At 39.5% G+C, this 19913-nt stretch overlaps 1 pseudogene; it reads left to right on the top strand.

Moving 5' to 3' along the window:
- Positions 1 to 15251: 15251 nt before the first annotated feature.
- The window catches only part of LOC102873443, a 94803-nt pseudogene continuing 90141 nt past the window's right edge, over positions 15252 to 19913 (top strand).

Here is a 19913-nt window from a genome sequence, read left to right on the forward strand (position 1 = left end):
ACCACTTGGCCAACTGACTGGAAGAGATCTATATTTGTTCCCATTCCAAAGAAAGGTGACCCAACTGAGTGTGGAAACTACAGAACAGTGTCAAAGGAGAATCAATACTTTTCATTTGTAGTGTTGGCAAAGAATATTGAATATATCATAGACTGCCAAAAAACAAGCAAATCTGTGTTGCAAAAAATACAGCAAGAGAGCACCTTAAAAGCCTGTTGTACAATTAAGAGGAAACTTTGTGAAACAGTGAAGAAGAAACCTTATGATGGTCCATCTCCAGTTCTCATTCAGCCATTCCGATCTTAGCTGTCTGTGCAGTCAAAGTAAATGTAATTCAGAATCCTGTCAGAATCTTCATTCTTCATTATGCCCAGAGTTCTGTACCACCTGGAATTTAACCAAATCATTTGAAAGGGGAAAAAAAGCATGGATAGTCTTTGTCTCACACATACTCCAGGTATGCTATCAGACTGAACCAACCTCATGAAAAGGAGATCATGCTTAGAAAAGTAGAAGAACAACAAAGAGAGGAAAATCCTCAATGAGCTAGATTTTACAAAGAGACTACAGCAATGAGTTTAAGCACAGCATTGGTTGTGTAGCTATCACAGGATTGGACAGAGTTTCATTCTGTTGTTCTCCATGAGTGGAGGTCAAATTGACTTGCTGTTAAGCATAGCAGTGGACCCTAAATAGAAATAGATTTAAGCTTTAAAAAAAGATTGAATAACAATTATCAGTAGAAACCATCGTAAGATCTTGTTAATTTTTCAAATCACATTTTATTGTATCTCTCAAAGCCACTAGATCTAATTATGAATACATGCACTTAGTTTCCTACAAAGGATCAATTTAATTAAAATGTAATTAATTTGAGAATTCCTATAGGAAAACTGATAGGGTGGTACTAATAAGTTCAGAATCTTTATATAGTTATACGTTATAAAACTATAGTTATTTTTCTTCAGTCTCCAAAACTAGTTGCTTAGCCTATGAATTCTCTGTTTCCTGTCTTTCATTATGTAGAGTAGTTTGATCTGTCTGTTTACCAGAGGAGGAAATGCATCTATCCTAGATGCTGTTGAAGCTGGTTCTCCAGCCATGTGTAAACTGTATCTTAATCTGCCTGTTTACCAGGAAAGGAAGTACTGAAATAATTCTTATCTTTCCCAAACTTGGTTTTTTCTCATCTATGTGTTAACTAGTTTATAGGTTGCCTGCTTATTGGTATCTGTGTGTAAATGCGGGTTTTTTTCAAATATAGAAATGCTTTGCTTTTACTAATCAAACATTTGATTGTGCTAATGCGAAACCTATACTTGGACAAAGAGGCAGTCATCAGAACAGAGCAAGGAGACACTACATGGTTCAAAATCAAGAAGGGGTCCATCAAGATGTATTCTGTCTCCATACCTTTTCAATCTGTATGAAGAACAGATCATCCGAGACGCTGGGCTATAAGAAGAGGAATGTGGCATCATGATTGGTGGAAGAATCATCAACAACCTGCGTTATGCAGATGACACAACCCTGCTCGCTGAAACTGAGGAGGACCTGAAGCGTTTGCTGCAGAAGATCAAGGACTACAGCCTCCTAAATGGACTGAAGCTGAACATCAAGAAAACAAAAATTCTCACCACTGGGGCAATTGGCAGCATCAGTATGGATGGTGAAGAGATTGAGATAGTTAACAGTTTTAGTTTACTTGGCTCCACAATCAACACTCTTGGTACCAGCAGCCAGGAAATCAAGAGAAGAATTGCATTGGGAAAGTCAGCTGTCAGGGACCTCTCAAGAGTACTGAAGAACAACAACGTCAGACTGGAGACTAAGGTGCGCCTGATCCAGGCTATAGTCTTTTGTAATTACATGCTATGCAACAGAGAGTTGGACAGTGAATAGGGTTGATAGAAAGAGAACTGATGCCTGTGAGCTGTGGTGCTGGAGACGAGTGTTGAATTATATACCATGGACTGCTAGGAGAACAAACAGGTTTGTCCTGGAGAAGGTGAAGCCAAAATGCTCCTTGGAGTCAAGGATTCTGAAGCTTCATCTGACATACTTTGGGCATGTTGCAAAGAGGGACTGGTCATTGGAGAGGGACATCATGTTTGGCAGAGCGGAGGGGTGGCGAAGGAGAGGAAGTCCTTCCATAAGATGGATCGATTCTGTGACTGGAGTGGTTGGAATAAGTGCGTTTGAGATGGCTAGGTTGGTACAGGATAGAACAGCATTTAGTGCTCTTGTACATAGGGTCGCTAAAAGTCGCAAGAGACTAGATGGCACATAACAATCACTACCACCACTACCAAAGTGCATTGTTAAGTGAGTTGGTGTCTCACCTTGGTATAAAAGCCTAATGACCACTCCCAGATGGGGAGGCAGTCACAGGTGACTTGCTGTCTCCCAGATCTGTATAATAAAGTGCATTTAAGGATATTGCATTCTGTTTGTCTTATTGGAAAGAACCCCTTGTGTTCAGTAGCAAAACCATTCACCATTCCCGAAGTAAGACAGAAATTTAAGAAATGATGTATACATCAATTTATATTGACTTACATAAAATCAGACATTCTCTTCATTTCTTATTACCAGAAAGCCAATTTAGTCTTCACTTGTCATTGTTCTCAATATCCTTCGATCTATGACCCTTAAGGGATTTCTTCAAAACCTCCACTCCCGTGAAATTCTATGCCTCCCTACAGTAAATTCTAAAGTCTAATTGTATGCTAATTAGCAAGCTAGGCCAAGGATAAAACAAAGGAATGTGGCAAGGTCCTCTAACTGTTGACACTGATGTCAAGTAACTTTTTTGCTAAATGCAAATCAGTAGTATAGTCTGGCTAGCAAGAGTGTGGGATAAACCCATGATAGTAACAGGCATCATGCAATTTTCTTGCATTGATGGCTAAAATTCAATAAAATAACCCTAGACTGCTATATCTGTTCTAAAGTATTTCTTATCTCTTTTAAACATTTACATGTATCTTCTTGAAAGTATCTCTGTGCTCCTTATTAAATTCTGATTATACACCCCCCCACACACACACACACACACTTTGACTTTGACTTCAAGTTAGAACCAACTTATATGTGACCCTCTAGTGGGATTTCCGGGTTGTGACTCACATGGCAGGAGACTATCCATTTTTCTTCTGTGGAACTGCTGATAGATTCAAACTTCTAGAACTACTAGAGAGGCATGTTATTGAACGCAAGGGGTTCTTTCTGTAGTCAGTCACCAATAAGACAAACGGAATGCAATATCCATAAATGCACTTTATTACACAGATCTGGGAGACAGCGAGTCACCTTTAAGACTGCCTTCCTGTCTGGGAGTGGTCATGGCCTTATATACTAGGGTGAAATTCCAGCTGATTTAACAATGCAATTTTGTAAGTAAAAAAGGGTAATTTCTACATCTGAAAAGGGACAATTTCCATCTATGTATCAGTAATTCAGGAAGGCCCCAGTTCTCTTCCTGGTAAACAGGCAGATTAAGATACAGTTTACATATGACTGGAGAACCAGCTTCACCAGCATCTAAGATAGATGCATTTCATCTTCTGGCAAACAGACAGATCAAACTACTCTACATGACTAAAGACAGGAAACAGAGAATTCAGCGGATAAGCAACTAGTTTTGCAGCCTGAAGAAAAGAACTATAGTTTTATAACTGATACCTATATAGAGAATTCTGAATTTATTAATACCACCCTATCAGGCATGGTCTTGGACTAGCAGCACAATTTCCTGTGGGCTACATCACCAAAGCCTCTTCAGTAATAATTAGCTAATTCTAATCCACTATAAATTTGTAATTTAGTCCGTCAGGCCTGAGACACCCAGGCCTGTTTTTAATTGTTTTTGGTCAAACATTCTTCTAGGTAATAGCCCTGGTCTGTCCACTTGCTGTACAGAGGTAACTCATGGTGGCTGTGAAACTGAATACTGTAGCATTGATGTGTCAAATGCGAGAATGATTACCCATGGTGGACAGTGTTTGGTGGACCTCCCCAATTCAAACAAGCTTGGAAGCAGGAGTGGCATCCACTTCTGAAATAGCTTGCCTCTGGAAACCATATGAACCTGGAGAAAGGATGAAAGTCACGCAAGTGTTGAGGACTTCTGTTCATAGGGTGGCTATGAGTCACCTCAACTCTAGGGCACTTAAAAACAACAACAGTTTATAAGGAGCATATCTAAGACAAGAAGCTTGAATGTGAGCTGTAGAATAAAGGATCCTATAGAATAAGTTCAAGTGCATGAATTTTAAGCCACCTCGTTTTGTTTCCGTAGGAATTAATTTTTTACAGTTGCTTCCCTATTATATTCAACACTGTGAAAGGTACTAGATAAGTGACCTTTAGTTAAGTGACATATTACTGTTATTCTTTCTTGAGTTGACCTTTTTACAGATTGAAATTACACACACACACACACACACACATGCACATATTAAATTCTCTCTCTGTCACTGTCTCTTTCTTTCACTCAGTGTATGTATGTGTGTGCAGGTAGTCTTCTTATTACAAGGCTCTGTTCCGATTACTGAACAATTCAGCTAATTCTGATATAAGCTGAATACTTCATTTTAAAAGTTTACGCTATTATTACTTTTAATTAATAGACTTTAATAAATTTGGTCTTCATTTTGTTAGATTTAAAAAAAGAGTGCGAGAGCACGAGGGAGAGAAAGAAACAAAGAAAAAAATTGGTCCCAAGAAATGAACAGGCCTTAAATGTGCGGTCTGAGAGGGATGCCAAATGACCCAGCTGCATGGCATGTGCAGGCAGTTTGGGGGGTTTACTTTTTATAGGGGTCCTGAGGAAGACTAAGATGTTATTTCTCAGAATTTGAAATGTTAATGAAGTTAGGTTTTAGCACCTTTTTTTCCAAGCTCAGATTCTTATCAGGATCCATTGTCTGGACTCTTATCAGGATCCATTGTCTGGTCTGGTCTTTGATGTGACCAGCTTAGATGTTATCAAGTTTCTCAGGAAGTGATGGAGCTTGGGAGGTGGTGGGGCAACTGCCTTGGTCTTCCTATACATTTATGTTTGAAGATTGGCATGAGAATGATAAATTCAAGGAATAATATGCTACTGCATCGTTTGTAGTGCCTACTATTAAAGATAGAGTGTTAAACAAACTGAAACGGAAAAAAAAGATTTGTAATACAGTTCATCATAACTTGGGGACAACCTATATGTTGCTGTTGTTAAGTGTCATCAAGTTAGGCAAGACTCATAGTGACCCTATGGACAATACAGCTGAACCCTGATCTATCTGTGCCAAGCTCATCATCTCTGACACACTTGAGTCCCTTGCTTCAGTCACTATTAACAATCATCTGATTGAAGGTCTCTCTCTCTCTCTTTCACTGACAATCTACGTTTCCAAACATTATGTTCCTTGCCAAGGAATAGGCTCTCCTAGCAACATGAGACAAAGGTTAGCCATCCTTGCTTCTAAGAAGTATTCTGCCTGCATTTTCCCCCAAGACATATCTGTTTGTCCTTTTGGTAGTCCATGGGCTTTTCAGTACTCTTCTCCAGCACCACAAACTTAAAAGCATCAATTCTTCTGTCATTTTCCAAGAAGTCTTGAAAGTCTTTCTCATCTTCACCTATGTTGTTGTTGTTATGTGCCATCTAGTCACTTGTGTCTCATAGCAACCCTGTGTATGATAACCATGAACCCTGCTCTATCCTGTGCCAACTTTATTGTTACTGAACGCAAGGGGTTCCAATAAGACAAATGGAATGCAATATCCATAAATGCACTTTATTACACAGATCTGGGAGACAGCGAGTCACCTCTAAGACTGCCTTCCTGTCTGGGAGTGATCATGGCCTTATATGTTGTTGTTGTTGTTATGTGCCGTGGAGTCGTTTGCGATTCATAGCGACCCTGTGTACAATAGCCCTAAACCCTGCTCTATCCTGCAATTTTGTTAGTGAAAAAAGGGTAATTTCTACATCTGAAAAGGGACAATTTCCATCTATGTATCAGTAATTCAGGAAGGCCCCAGTTCTCTTCCTGGTAAACAGGCAGATTAAGATACAGTTTACATATATATGACTGGAGAACCAGTTTCACCAGCATCTAGGATAGATGCATTTCCTCTTCTGGTAAACAAACAGATCAAACTACTCTACATGACTAAAGACAGGAAACAGAGAATTTGGAGGATAAGCAACTAGGTTTACAGGCTGAAGAAAAGGAACTATAGTTTTGTAACTGGTACCTATATAAAGAATTTGGAACTTATTAATACCACCCTATCATTATTGTCTCTGACACACTGACCCTCATTACCCCAGTCACTGAGTCAATACATCTCACCAAGGATCTTCCTTTTTTGTGATGTCCCTCCACCCTTCCAAGCATGATGTGCTTATCCAAGGACTGGTCTCTCCTTGCAACATATCCAGAGTATGTCAGATGGAGCTTCAAAATCCTTGCTTCCAAGGAGCAGTATGATTTCACCTTCTCCAGGACAAACTTGTTTGTTCTTTTAGCCATCCATGGTATATTCAATACTTTTCCAGCACCACAACTTAACCAAATTAATTATCCTTCTATCATTCCTAGTCATTGTCCAGCTTTCTGATGCATAGCAAATAATTGTGAAGACTATGGCCCGGAACAGGCACATATTAGTCTCCAGACTGATGTCATTGTTCTTCAGTACTTTAGAGAGGTCCCTAATAGTAGACTTTCCCAATGCAATTTGTCTTTTTATTTTCTGGCTACTGGTACCAATAGTATACTTACCAAAATTGTTGTTGTTAGGTGTCCTTGAGTCAATAATGACTCATGTTGTTGTTGTTGTTTTATGTGCCATCGAGTCGCTTGTGACTCATAGCTATCCTATGTACAACTTCGTCATCTCTGATACACTCATATGAACAAAAGATCTGAATCCTGCACCATCATGTGCCATCCTTATCATCTCTGCTACACTTGACCCATTGCTACGGTTTATACTGCATTAATCCATCTTGATGGGGATTTCCCTTCTCTTTCACTGACCCTTCACCCTTCCAACCAAGATGATTTTTTCCACATAATAACTTGTCTTAGAAATATGTCCAAAATATGAAAGACAAAGTTTTGCCATCTTTGCCTCCAAGGAGTACTTTAACTGCACTTTTTCTAAGAAACACTTCCTGTTTATTTTTTTGGCTGTCCATGCGATTTCAGTACTTTTCTCCAACACACTAACTCAAGGATATCAGATCTTTTCTGTCATCCTTATTCAGTGTCCAGCTCTCAGACGCATAGACAATGATTAAAAGATCATTGCATTAATCAAGTGCACCTTGGTCTTCAACCTGATGTAATTGTTAGGTATTTTGAAGAGGTTCCTCACAGCAGACTTGACCAAAACAGTATGTTTCCTTATCTCCTGACTGCTGGTATCAAGAGTGTTGATAGTGAATCCAAGCAATACAAAATCACTAATAATTTTAATCCTTTATCTGTCATGATGTTTCCCACTGGTCCACTGCTAAGGACCTTTGTTTTGTTTTGTTTTTAATGTAAGATGCAATCTATGTTGAAGATTGTAGTTTTCTATACTTTGCAACACACACTTCAGGTCTCCTTTGCTTTCAGCAAGCAAGGTGGTAACATTTGCATAGGAGCTCTGATTGCTTATTATTGTGTATTATCAAGTCAGAGCCAACAACTGACCCTCTAGTGGGTTTTCAGAGGCAGTTTAATTGCACAGGAGGAGGTCACCCATCCTTCTGTGGAGCAGCTGGGAGCATAGCTACTCAACATTAGTGCACCAGAACTTTCCTACTGGTAAGGAAGTATGCCACCAGTGTGAAGGTACACAATTCAAATAAAGCAGCTGCTCCCCTGGAGAAAAATGAGCATCTCCTCTTATGAGAGTTATTGCTTCTGCAAACCTGCTGGAGCATTAGTCAGTTTTGACTCAACAGTACATAACAATGACAAATAGGCAGTCTATCATAGGCTGCCGAAAGAATGAACAAATCAGTCTTGGAGAGATTGCAGTCAGGGCGCTCCTTAGTGACAAAGATGATGAAATATGCCTCATATACTTTGGGAATGTTTTAAAGAAGGGCCAGTTTTTGAAATGAACAACATGCTGGGAGAAGTGGAAGATCAGAAAAAGAGAGGAAACTTCCAAAAAGATAAATGAATCGACACAGTTACTGCCACGATGTGTTTGAACATGACAGAAATTGTGAGGTTGGTGCAGAATAGGGCAAGGTTAAGATATGTTATTCATAGCTTTATTATGGGTTGTGATCAACCCAATTATACCTAATAATAACAATAACAAATAAGCAACAAATATGATGAAAGGATTGCTATTGTCAGTGTTTTCTTTTTACTGAGATCCATAAACAACTACTAAGGTAATAGAAGTCAAGACATTAAAAGACTTTGAGAAAATATGCAGTCAAGGATGTTTCTAAAGTGCTGAAGAACAAGGATATCAGTTTAATGAATAAGGTGTGTCTGCGTCAAGCCATAGCATTTTTAATTGCCTCGTATGCAACTGAAATATGGACATAAAGATGACAGAGGAATAGATGCCTTTGAATTGTGGTATTGGAGAAGAGTGCTGAATATCCCATTGACTGCCAAAAAAACGAGCTAGTCTATCTTGGAGAAAATGTAACCAAGGTGCTCTTTAGAGACAAGTATGGTGAAACTTCATCTCACATATTTTGGGCATGTTGTCAGAAGGAGCCAGCCCTTGTGGGAAAAAAATCATCTTGGCAAAGATAGAGAGTCATAAAAAAAGAAGAAACTCACAGGAATTTTCAGTGACTGTACCAAGGGGCTAAAGAATGTCAGAGATCATATGGATGGCAGAGGAAAGGGCAAGATTCAGATGTGTTGTTCACAGTGTTGCTGTGAGTTGTAGTAAACAATAGCAACAATATACGGAAAAGCAGAAGATCAGGAAAAGACAGGAATCATGAGGATGTGTGTGTGTGTGTGTGTGTGTGTGTGTGTGTGTGTGTGTGTGTAAAAATTCACATAAAAATTTGAAAATGGCATTGACTACGCTTTTTAGTAACTTTTATATATCCCCCTTGGAACTCAGAGTTGACAATAGTTAAGCATATTAGCAAAAACGTTAGGCATGTCAGCACAAACCGAAATTTCTACCAAGAAGTTACAGAATATCTTATAACCCTTAATTATATTTAGAAATCTCTTTTGTCTTTGAATCACAGGAATGTGAAATTTTATATTTTTATAATTTTATAGTATTTTTCTTATTGTTGCTGTTGTTGTTGTTGTTATGTGCCGTCGAGTCACTTGTGACTCATAGTGACCCTATGTACAAGAGCCCTAAACCATGCTCTATTCTGTGCTAACCTCACTGTCCCTGACATATCTACCCCCATTGCCCCAGTGACTGAATCAATCCATCTCATCCAGGGTCTTCCTCTCCTGTGTTGTCCCTCCACCCTCCCAAGCATGACGTCTCTCTCCAAGGACTGGTCCCTCCTTGCAACATGTTCAAAGTACGTCAGATGAAGCTTCAGAATCCTTGCCTCCAAGGAGCACCCTGGTTTAACCTTCTCCAGGATGAACCCGTTCACTTCTCTTAGCAGTCAATGGTATATTCAATACTCTTCTCCAACACCACAGCTCAAAGGCATCCGTTCTCCTTCTATCATACCTAGTCATTGTCCAGCTCTCTGACTCATAGTAAATCATTGCAAAGACCACGGCCTGTATCAGGTGCACCTTAATTTCCAGAGTGACATCATTGCTCTTCAGTATTTTGGAGAGTTCTCTAACAGCAGACTTTCCAATGCAACATGTCTTTTAATTTCCTGGCTGCTGGTGCCACAACACTTAGATCAAAGACTACAGGATTCAATATGGATTACATCTCAACATTAAGAAAACAAAAATTCTCACCACTGGGTTAAATTTCCTGTTAACAGAAAAGACTGGAATTGTCAGTTACTTCATCTTGCTTAAATCCACAATCAAAATGCATAATGCATTTTGGAAATCTGCTCTCCAGGACCTTTCCAAGATGTTAGGGACTAAGGTAAACTTGATTCAAACCATGGTCTTTTCATGTATTTGCTATATATCTGACAGCTGGATGATGACCAAGGATGACAGTCGAATTGATAGTTTTGAATTGTGATGTTGGAGAAGAGTATTAAATAACCCACAGAATGAAAAACAAACAAACATGTCCTGAAGAATGTGCAACCAGGGTGTTCCTTAGAGTCAAAGATGGTTAAGCTTCATCTCACGTATTTTGGCTATGTCACTAGGAGGGCCTAGGGAGCTCCGATGGCATAGTAGTAAGAATCTATGTGCTTTGTGAGAGAAAGATGGGCAATCTCCTCCCATATGATTACTGCCTTTGAAAATCCACTGCAGCTCTGGGTATGTTCCGACTTGAAGGTACACAACAACAACATCAATCTTTGGAAAAGGACACCATGCTAGGAAAAGTAGGAGGTGAATGAAAGAGACGAAGACCCTCAATGAAATGGATTGATGTAGTGACTGCAGAAATGGACAGAAGTATCAGAGATGATGAAGGTGGCACAGGATAGGATAAGGTTCAGATCCATTTTCAAAGGGTCACTATGAGTTGTATTTGACTTAAGAGTGCCTAACAAAACAAGGAGGGCATTGCCATTTAGATGAATCCTTTATGACCCTTTTCTACATTATGAAGGTTTTATTTCTTTTTTATTTTGGTACTTAGGGAAACTGGCTCCCCCAATGTGGCTAGACTGACCCCTGTCACATGACCACTCTTGTTTTTGTTAGTTTTAATTTTTTATTGTGATGTTGGAGACAGCTTATGGAGCAAACTAGTTTCCCGGTCATCAGCTGATACACATTTTTATTTGTGATATTGATTGCAGTCCCCACAATGTGACAGGACTCTTCCTACCTCTTCTCCGCATTTATCATTCTCATTCATACTTGTTTCCTATCCCTGTCTGCCTTTTGAATTTTATCCTTGTGTATAGCTTCTCTTTAGAACTCATATTGTTTCCTATGCTTCATTGGTCTAAGGTATCCCCACATCTCCAGTGCTATTGTCCACCTTATATGCAGTCTATTCTTTGGCTAAGGCCTCTGCTGGCTTGATATTTGTTCCCATTCCAAAGAAAGGTGACCCAACAGAGTGCAGAAATTATCAAACAATATCATTAATAATACATACAAGCAACATTCTGTTGAAAATTATCCAAAAACAACTGGAGCAACATGTCAACAGAGAACTGCCGGATGTTCAGGCTGCATCTAGAAGAGGCCATGGTACTAGGGATATTATAGCTAAGGATAGATGGATCTTGGCAGAAAGCAGAGAGTACGAGACGAATGTCTATCTGTGCTTCATTGACTATGCAAAGAATTTTGACTGTGTGGATCACAAGATGTGGCTGACTCTGAGAAGAATGGGAATCTCAGAACATTTGATTGTGTTTATGCAAAACGTATACTTGACCAAGAGACAGCCCTCAAAACAGAGCAAGGAGACAATGCATGGTTCAAAATCAGGAAGGGTGTCTTCCAGGGATGTATTCTCTTTTCATACCTTTTCAATCTATATACAGAACAGATCATCCGAGATGCTGGGCTGTAGGAAGAGGAATGTGGCATCAGGATTGGAGAAAGATTCATCAATAATCTGCATTATGCAGATGACACAACCCAGCTTGCTGCAACTGAGGAGGACCGGAAGCGCTTGCTGCAGAAGGTCAAGGACTGCAGCCTTCAATATGGATTGAAGCTGAACATCAAGAAAACAAAGATTCTCACCACTGGAGCAATTTGCAGCATCATTATGGATGGTGAAGAGATTGAGATAGTTGACAGTTTTCGTTTACTTGGCTCCACAGTCAACATTCTTGGTACCATCAGCCAGGAAATAAAGAATTTCATTGGGAAAGTCAGCTGTCAGGGACCTCTCCAGAGTACTGAAGAGCAACGATGTCAGGCTGGAGACTAAGGAATGCCTGATCCAGGCCATAGTCTTTTCAATTGCGTGCTATGCATTGGAGAGCTGGACAGTGACTTGGGAAGATAGAAAGAGTATTGATGCCTTTGAGCTGTGGTGTTGGAGAAGAGTGCTGAATATACCATGGACTGCTAACAGAACAAAAAGTTTCATCCTAGAGAAGAGAAAACCAGGCTGCTCCTTGGAGGCAAGGATTCTGAAGCTTCATCTGGCATACTTTGTGCATGTTGCTAGGAAACTTTTGTCACTTTGCCTCCTGTATGTTCAAATATATTCATGTATATTTTGAGAGAATATACAATTATCCTCTGACAAACACATGTATTAAAGAGTTTACATATGAATGATTGAATAAAACATGAATGAACCATGTGAATTAAAGATTGTATAAAACACAATGTACGTGAATGGAACACAATGTATATGAATGACTGTATGCAAAATCATAAATATGTTAAAAAATTTCCTAAAATGTTAGACTTTGGATTGTAAACTATTTCTCAATCACTTCTAAGTACAGGGGAAAAGACTGAAAATATCTATAGTCAGGTAGAGGGGATATATAATAAAGGAGAGGGGAAAGAACAGTTCAGCTAAAGTAAACCTCTAATATTACTATATGAGTATGCGGGGGTGGCAATCAGGCCCTTGAGATCATATTTAAGTCTTTCATTCTGACAAAACCATTGGAGATGTTGACAGATATATGGGCATAACTCTGGTGACAGAGTTAGTGGCATAACAGAGTTGTCTTTTCACCTTAGATAGGGACCAAAGCCAATCATGATGCTCTGATTACTGGGATATACAGTGCAATTCATTGATGAAGAGAATTCCTCAAAGTAAAAAATTATAGCTTAATCTAATAACAAAATAAATAATTCTCATAATACATAATAATAATAATCAAATCTTCATAATAAAAAGTAAAATGCAGACAATTCAAGATGAAGCATAATTAATAGTTCCTTGAATCTCCATGATACCACAGTGGTAGAGGTCTGAAAGATGAAGCATTTGTTCTCTAAAACTCAATTCAAATGCTCTTTCCTCTGTGAAGTCTTACCAGAAACTTCCAGACTAGATAATTTGTTTCTGCCCCTGGCTTCCCACAGCACTCTATTCAAATCCCAATTAGAGCAGTAATGTCTTCACTACATTATAGTTTACACATGTCTGCATTCCATATTCGCTTCTAAAAATTCTAATTCCAATTAGATTCTTAAAGCATTTTAAAATTTCAATGTCAATTAATTTCTTAAAGACAGTGTCTGGATTGTATTCATCTCCGTTTTCCCAGTGCCTGGAAAATAGTGTCAGTATAAGTGCTAAAGAGAAATCAATAAATGGATGGTCAGACACTTAATTGAGTAAGGAACCCATGGATATAAATAGTCCTGAAGAATCTGAATAATGTAGCAAAATGTAATCTCTATCTAAATGGATTGAACTCTGTCAATTTAGCTAGGCCATGATTCTCAGTATGATATTGTATCTTCTGTGATGTTAATGAGGCAGTATTAGAAGAAGCTATATAATAACATGATAATTCCCCAAGATGTGATTTCAGATGATTCAATCAATTATAAAAGGATTAGGGTTGAATAAAGTACTGTTAAGTAAGTCATATCCTTTATGTGATGAAGGAAAAATTTCCCTGGATTGTGGAAATCAACACCTTTTGTCTCCTAGAAGATAAAAGGAAAGATTACGCAATCAGAAAGGAGATCTCAGTACCATGAAGGTAGAAGACTAGAGATGGAGTTTGTATTTTAGAGCCCGGTCTCTATGCTGGGAAGCCGCATGACACAGGGAAGGCCTCCATGTAAAGGTTTCTTTCTTTTTTTTTTTTTTTCATGTAAAGGTTTCTAAGAACACTGAATCTTATGATACTGACAAGAATAAGAACTTTCCTCCAAAACCAACAGACAAAGTCTTTCTCTAGAAAAGCATCTTGAACTTGGATTTCTGGTCTCTTAAAATGAAATGATTGCATATTCCATTGTTTTCTGGGGTTTTTTAAAATTGAGATTTTAATGAAAGATTATAGAGAACTTGGATTTCCATTCATTAATTGTTATACATTTGATTGATTTCTGTGAAAGTTGGTAGAAATCCTCTATTTCTTCCTCTTTGGCTCTAGTTGTGGTGCATATATTTGAATGATAATGGTATTCACTAGACTTCCTTGCATGCATATGGATATTGGCCTGTCACTCACCACATTATATTTCAAGATGGATCTAGAAATGACTTATTTAATTATGACGGTAACCCCATTTTTTTCTCACCTTTTTATCCCCTGGCTAAAAGATCATATGATCATCTGATTTAAGCCATCTCACTTCACCTAGTATGTCAATATGTATGAGTTCCATTTCTTTGCTAACAAAGTCCAATTTTCCTACATTCATGCTTCTCACATTCTACATTCCAATAACTACTGTCTGCCGACAGCTGTTCTTCCTTCTTTGTGTTTTCATATCTGAGATCTCAGCCTCAGTTTTCATGTCTGATAGTCTTAAGTGTGCTCTTTTGTACATAGGGTTTTGGGAAGTCGATGGCCAATCCTTCTTCCTAGTCTGTCTTAATTTATTTTTTAATAGTATCTGACAGACAAGCATTTTACAGAAAAGAGCAGATGAAAGATAATTACCCAATTAGAGAAATGAGATAGATTCAATGTTGCTACTCACCCTTGCCACATGTGTCTTGACCCACCCCTTTCCATACTTCATACTCCAATAGCATCCCTTTCAACTTTGAGGCCATAGTCTTCATAATTGCATGCTATGCATCAGAGAGCTGGACAGTGACTAGGGATGATAGAAAGAGAATTGATACCTTTGACCTGTGGTGCTGGAGAAGACTGTTGAATATGCCATGGACTGCTAGGAGAACAAACAGGTTTGTCCTGGAGAGGGTGAAACTGGTTGCTCCTTGGAGGCAAGGATTCTGAATCTTCATCTGACATACTTTGGGTATGTTGCAAGGAGGGACCAATCCTTGGAGAGGGACATCATGTTTGGGAGGTTGGAGGGACAGCACCAGAGAGGAAGACCCTTGATGAGATGGATAGTTTCATTGACTGGGGTAATTGGAGTAGGTTTGTCAGAGACAGTGAGGTTGGCACAGGACAGAGCAGGGTTTAGGGCTCTTGTACATAAGGTTGTTATGAGTCACAAGTGACTCAATGGCACACAACAACAACAACAAGAACAAACAACTGTAGTGGGTGTGAGATGATTGGATTTGGTCTACTATTTAAAAAGGCATTTGGTCAGTTTGGGGCTGAAATCCAGTTTGGGACGTTGTCTGGACAGCTGGATTCTACAGAGGTATGTTTTCTGGTTCTGGTGAGACTTGGGGATGGAGATGTTTACTCACCATGGGGTGTGAGCCAATTGGATTATCCTTCATATTTAAAAAGACATTTGGGCCTGAGGGACAATGGCCTGGTTTTAATTGTTTTTGGTCAAACATTTTTCTAAGTGGCATAGCACTGGTCTGCCCATTTGCTGTACAGAGGTAACTTGTGTTTGCTGTGATGCTAAACACTGTGACACTTATGTGTCAAATGCGATAATGATTACCCAAGATGGACAGTGTTTGGTGGAACTCCCTGATTAAAACAAGCTTGGAAGCAGGAGTGGCATCCTCTTTCATGAATAGTTTGCCTCTGGAAACTCTATGAACTCATTGGGTCATTATGAGTTGTCTACGACTAAGCAACACTTAACGACAACAAAAACTGTAAAGGAATAACTTTGTTCAATAAATTTGTAAACTCATCTACTTGTGGTATCTCTGTTATAGCAGTACTAGTTAATTAAGATATCATCTAGAGGCCTAAAATTAAAATATAGATAGATAGATAGATAGATAGATGATAGATAGATAGATAGATAGATAGATAGATAGATAGATAGATAGAACCAAGGGGACTGAAAAGACCCAGTGGACATGCACTTAACTGTGCTACAGTGAATTTCCCCTTCAAAGAGATACAGTTGGCATAGTTGGATCAAACTCTAACTGTTCATTGTCAAGCCTGAACTAAGCCATAGCTGACTACACTTCAACAGTGTTTCAGAGATTTAAAGAAAATCTCATTGGAAGAGATTCTCATATTTCTATCTTAGAGAAGCTGATGGATTCAAATCTCCTTCCTTTAGATTGACCAAGTAACTCTCTACCCATTAGTCCAATAGTACATTGTGTTGTAGTTATTGTCGTTGTTAGGTGACATTAATTTGAATATAACTCATAGTGACAACAGATGAACAGGAGATCTGAACCATTTCCTGTTCTGCACCATCCTCAGAATCTTTGTCATGCTCAATTCCACTGTAGTAGTTGCTGTGTCAGTCCGTCTCCTTGAGGGTCTTCTCTTTCACTAGCCTTTTCCAGCATGATGTCTCTCTCCAGGGACTAGTTTATCCTGAAAATATGCCTAAAGTAAGTGATCATCCTTATCTCTGAGAAGCATTCCAGTTCCCTCTAGAAATGGGATGTATTAGTGTAAAAAGAGCAAGGACAATGTGAAGATGGCCATATCTCACTTTTACCAACTTTACAAAGGGGAACTGTCCCTGTCAACAGCATGAACAATACAAAACCAATTCAGACATGTCCCCCATGCTCTCTAACCTCTCTCTATGCATCTCAACACCAATCTTAACTGGTTTTCTAGATATAAAATCTGAGGCTATAGTTCACAGACCTCACAGAACCATACTGGGAAAGTAAAAAGGTTATAATCCAGGTTAGTAGCAGAATACAACTAAGACAGCTTCCAAAATGTGCTTGCAGGTACCTCAGCCTTGAGCCTCAAGGCTTTAGGACACAGTTACAATTTCTTAGTCCTGCCAATATTGTTTATCCTCTTCCCGGTCCTCTAACAAAACTTGACTACTTTTCATCTGAGTTTACTCTTAGCTCTTGTCCCAAGGTACAAAGTCATACCAGATCCCTGTGGCTTCTATGGCTGCTGCTCTAGGCCCTCCTAGTCTGTCTGGCATCCTGAAAGAGAAGTTGAATTCTCTGGTTATCTGCTGGTGAAAGATCTTCCTTCTGCTGCTAGATCAGTTCAATTTTATGGCAAGACTAGGCAATCCTTTTTGGATTGATGAGATTAGCCAATCAACTATGGATTAGTGAGATAACCAATCTCCTTGTGGATAGACTAACATACCTTCTTTGCATATTCCCACCCATATACATGGCAAAGTCAAGTAAACCAAGGAAAGTAATTTTGAATAAACACTTAACTCCACAATTGTTAGTTATTAGGTGCTGTTGAGCTGAATACAACCCTTAGTGACCCTATGAGCAACGGATCTGGATACTATACTATCTTGTGTCAGAATTAGTCCTGTTAAAAAACTGACTAGAGCCCATCTCCCTTTTTTAATTTTTATTAATTTCAATGAACATTTACAGATTTTGGATTTCCATTCATTCATTGTTGCACTTTTCTGCCCACCCACCCACCTCCAACCCCCTAGAGCCCATCTCTTAAGACACACTGAACCACTGTGAAGAGGTGTTTCTAATATTTCTCAATTTGACCTCAAATAGAGGCTTTATGGGCTCAATGATTAGGTCTTTATTTATAAATACTCTTGTTCAGCAATTTTCACCCACTACATTTAAACCACTAGCAGGTTATTATGAAGGCGGAACCTCTTTGCTACTCAAGTTATTTGCATTTTCTATTTCAGTTAAATATTGGGTGAGAAGGATTCTAATCTGGTAAAGCTGATATATGGTTTACCTGGAGGTCTGCCATTTGTTAGGGAACCCAAATGTCAAATGTTGCCAGATGGTGTTGAATTTTTCTAGCTACATTTCCCCCCCTATTTGCTGCACCAATATAGAAATATACATATAAAACAGAGATTCCTAAAAAAAAGAAAACGGAAGGAAATACATAGAGACCCAAATGAATAAAAGCTAATGAAACTGTTCTGTTCAGAGATTACTCTTAAAAAAAGACAGATGTGCATGTCATTAACCATGACAAATAAAATATTTGCTCATTAGGTGCGTCTGATACAGGCCATGGTCTTTGCAGTCACTTGTTATGCATCAGAGAGTTGGACAATGACCAAGGAGGATAGAAGGAGAATTGATGCCTTTGAGCTGTGGTGCTGGAGAAGATTATTGAGAATACGATGGACTGTTAGGAAAACAAACAGATTTGTCCTGGAAAGGGTTAAACCGGGTGGCTCCTTGGAGGCAAGGATTCTGAGGCTCCGTCTAACATACTTTGGACATGTTGTGAGGAGAGACCGGTCCTTGGAGAAGGACATCATGCTTTGGAGGGTGGAGGGACAGCGCAGGAGAGGAAGGCCCTCTATGAGGTGGATTGATTCAGTGACTGGGATAATTGGGATGGGAGTGTCAGAGACAGTGCGATTGACACAGGACAGAGCGGAGTTTAGGGCTGTTGTACGCAGGGTCGCTATGAGTCGCAAGCGACTCGACGGCACATAACAACAACAACAACAAGGGGAGGAAACTCTGGTACCCTATTGGTAATGAGTTGTACTATTAACTGAAAGGTACACAGTTCAAATTCACTAGCTGCTGCAAGGGAGAAAGATGGACAGTCTTATTCCATGTGATTTACAGCCTCTGAAAATCCACTGGTGGGTCAGCTATGACTGACTTGATAGCACAAAAGAACAGCAGAATTTTATAGACAGAAACAAACTGTGCTCATAGATAAGGAATCACATTTTTAACGTGACAGAGCAAGGGAACACCACATGGCTCAAAAATCAGGAAAGGAGTGTGTCAGGGATGCATCCTGTCTTGATACCTTTTAAATCTATATGCAGAACAGATGATTCTGGAAGCTGGGCTTTCTGAGGAGGAATGTAGCATCAGGATTGGAGGAAGATCCATCAACACGCTATGTTATACAGATGACACACTCTTGCTTGTTGAAATAGAGGAGGACATGAAGCACTTGCTGCAGAAGGTCAAGGATTCCAGCCTTCAATATGGATTAAAGCTCAAAATCGAGAAGACAAAGATTCTCACCACTAGGCCAATTTGTAAGCCAATAGATGGAGAAGAAATTGAGGTTGTTAACAATTACAGCTTTCTCAGCTCCACAATCAACACTCTTGGCACCAGAAGTCAAGAAATCAAGACAAACTGCATTGGGAAAAGCCACTGTCATGGATCTCTCCAAAGTACTGAAAAGCAATAATGTCAGTCTAGAGACTAAGGTGTGCATGATCCAGGCTATTGTCTTTGCAATTACTTGTCATGCATCAGAGAGCTAGACAATGACTAAGGATGACAGAAGAAGAAATGATGGCTTTGAGTTGCGGTGCTGCAGAAAAGTATTGAACATACCATGGACCACCAAGAAAGCCAGTCTGTCTTGGAAAGGGTGAAATCAAGTTTCTACTTGAAGATTAGAATTTTGAACCTCTGTCTCACATACTTTGCACATGTGGCCAGGAGGGACTGATCCTTGGAGAAGGACATCATACTCAGAAGGATGGAGGGACAGTGCAGAAGAGGAAGACCCCAGATGAGATGGATTGATACAGTAACTAGGGCAATAGGGGTAGGCATGTTAGAGTCAGTGGGTGGTTCAGGACAGGGCTTCAGAGGGTCGCTCTGAGGCACAGGTGACTCAACAGCACATAACAACAACTATAATAAATTGGCTCTCAGCCAGGTTAAAAAATTGGGTTTGAGGCGTTGGATCCAGGACCCTGCTGGAGCAGGGGCTATTGTGAGAGGGCACCTGCGTAAGTGCCACCAGGCAGGGAACACTGAGAAAACCATTGGGTAGGAAACAGCAGGAATTTGAGTTAGGACTCCTGTCGTGAACACACGGAGACAGCAGAGGTTTGAGCAAGGTCCTCCAAGTGATTGAC

This window comes from Elephantulus edwardii, unplaced genomic scaffold (genome assembly GCF_000299155.1).
Source record: "Elephantulus edwardii isolate Elephantulus edwardi_28Jun2011 unplaced genomic scaffold, EleEdw1.0 scaffold00016, whole genome shotgun sequence".
NCBI lineage: Eukaryota > Metazoa > Chordata > Mammalia > Macroscelidea > Macroscelididae > Elephantulus > Elephantulus edwardii.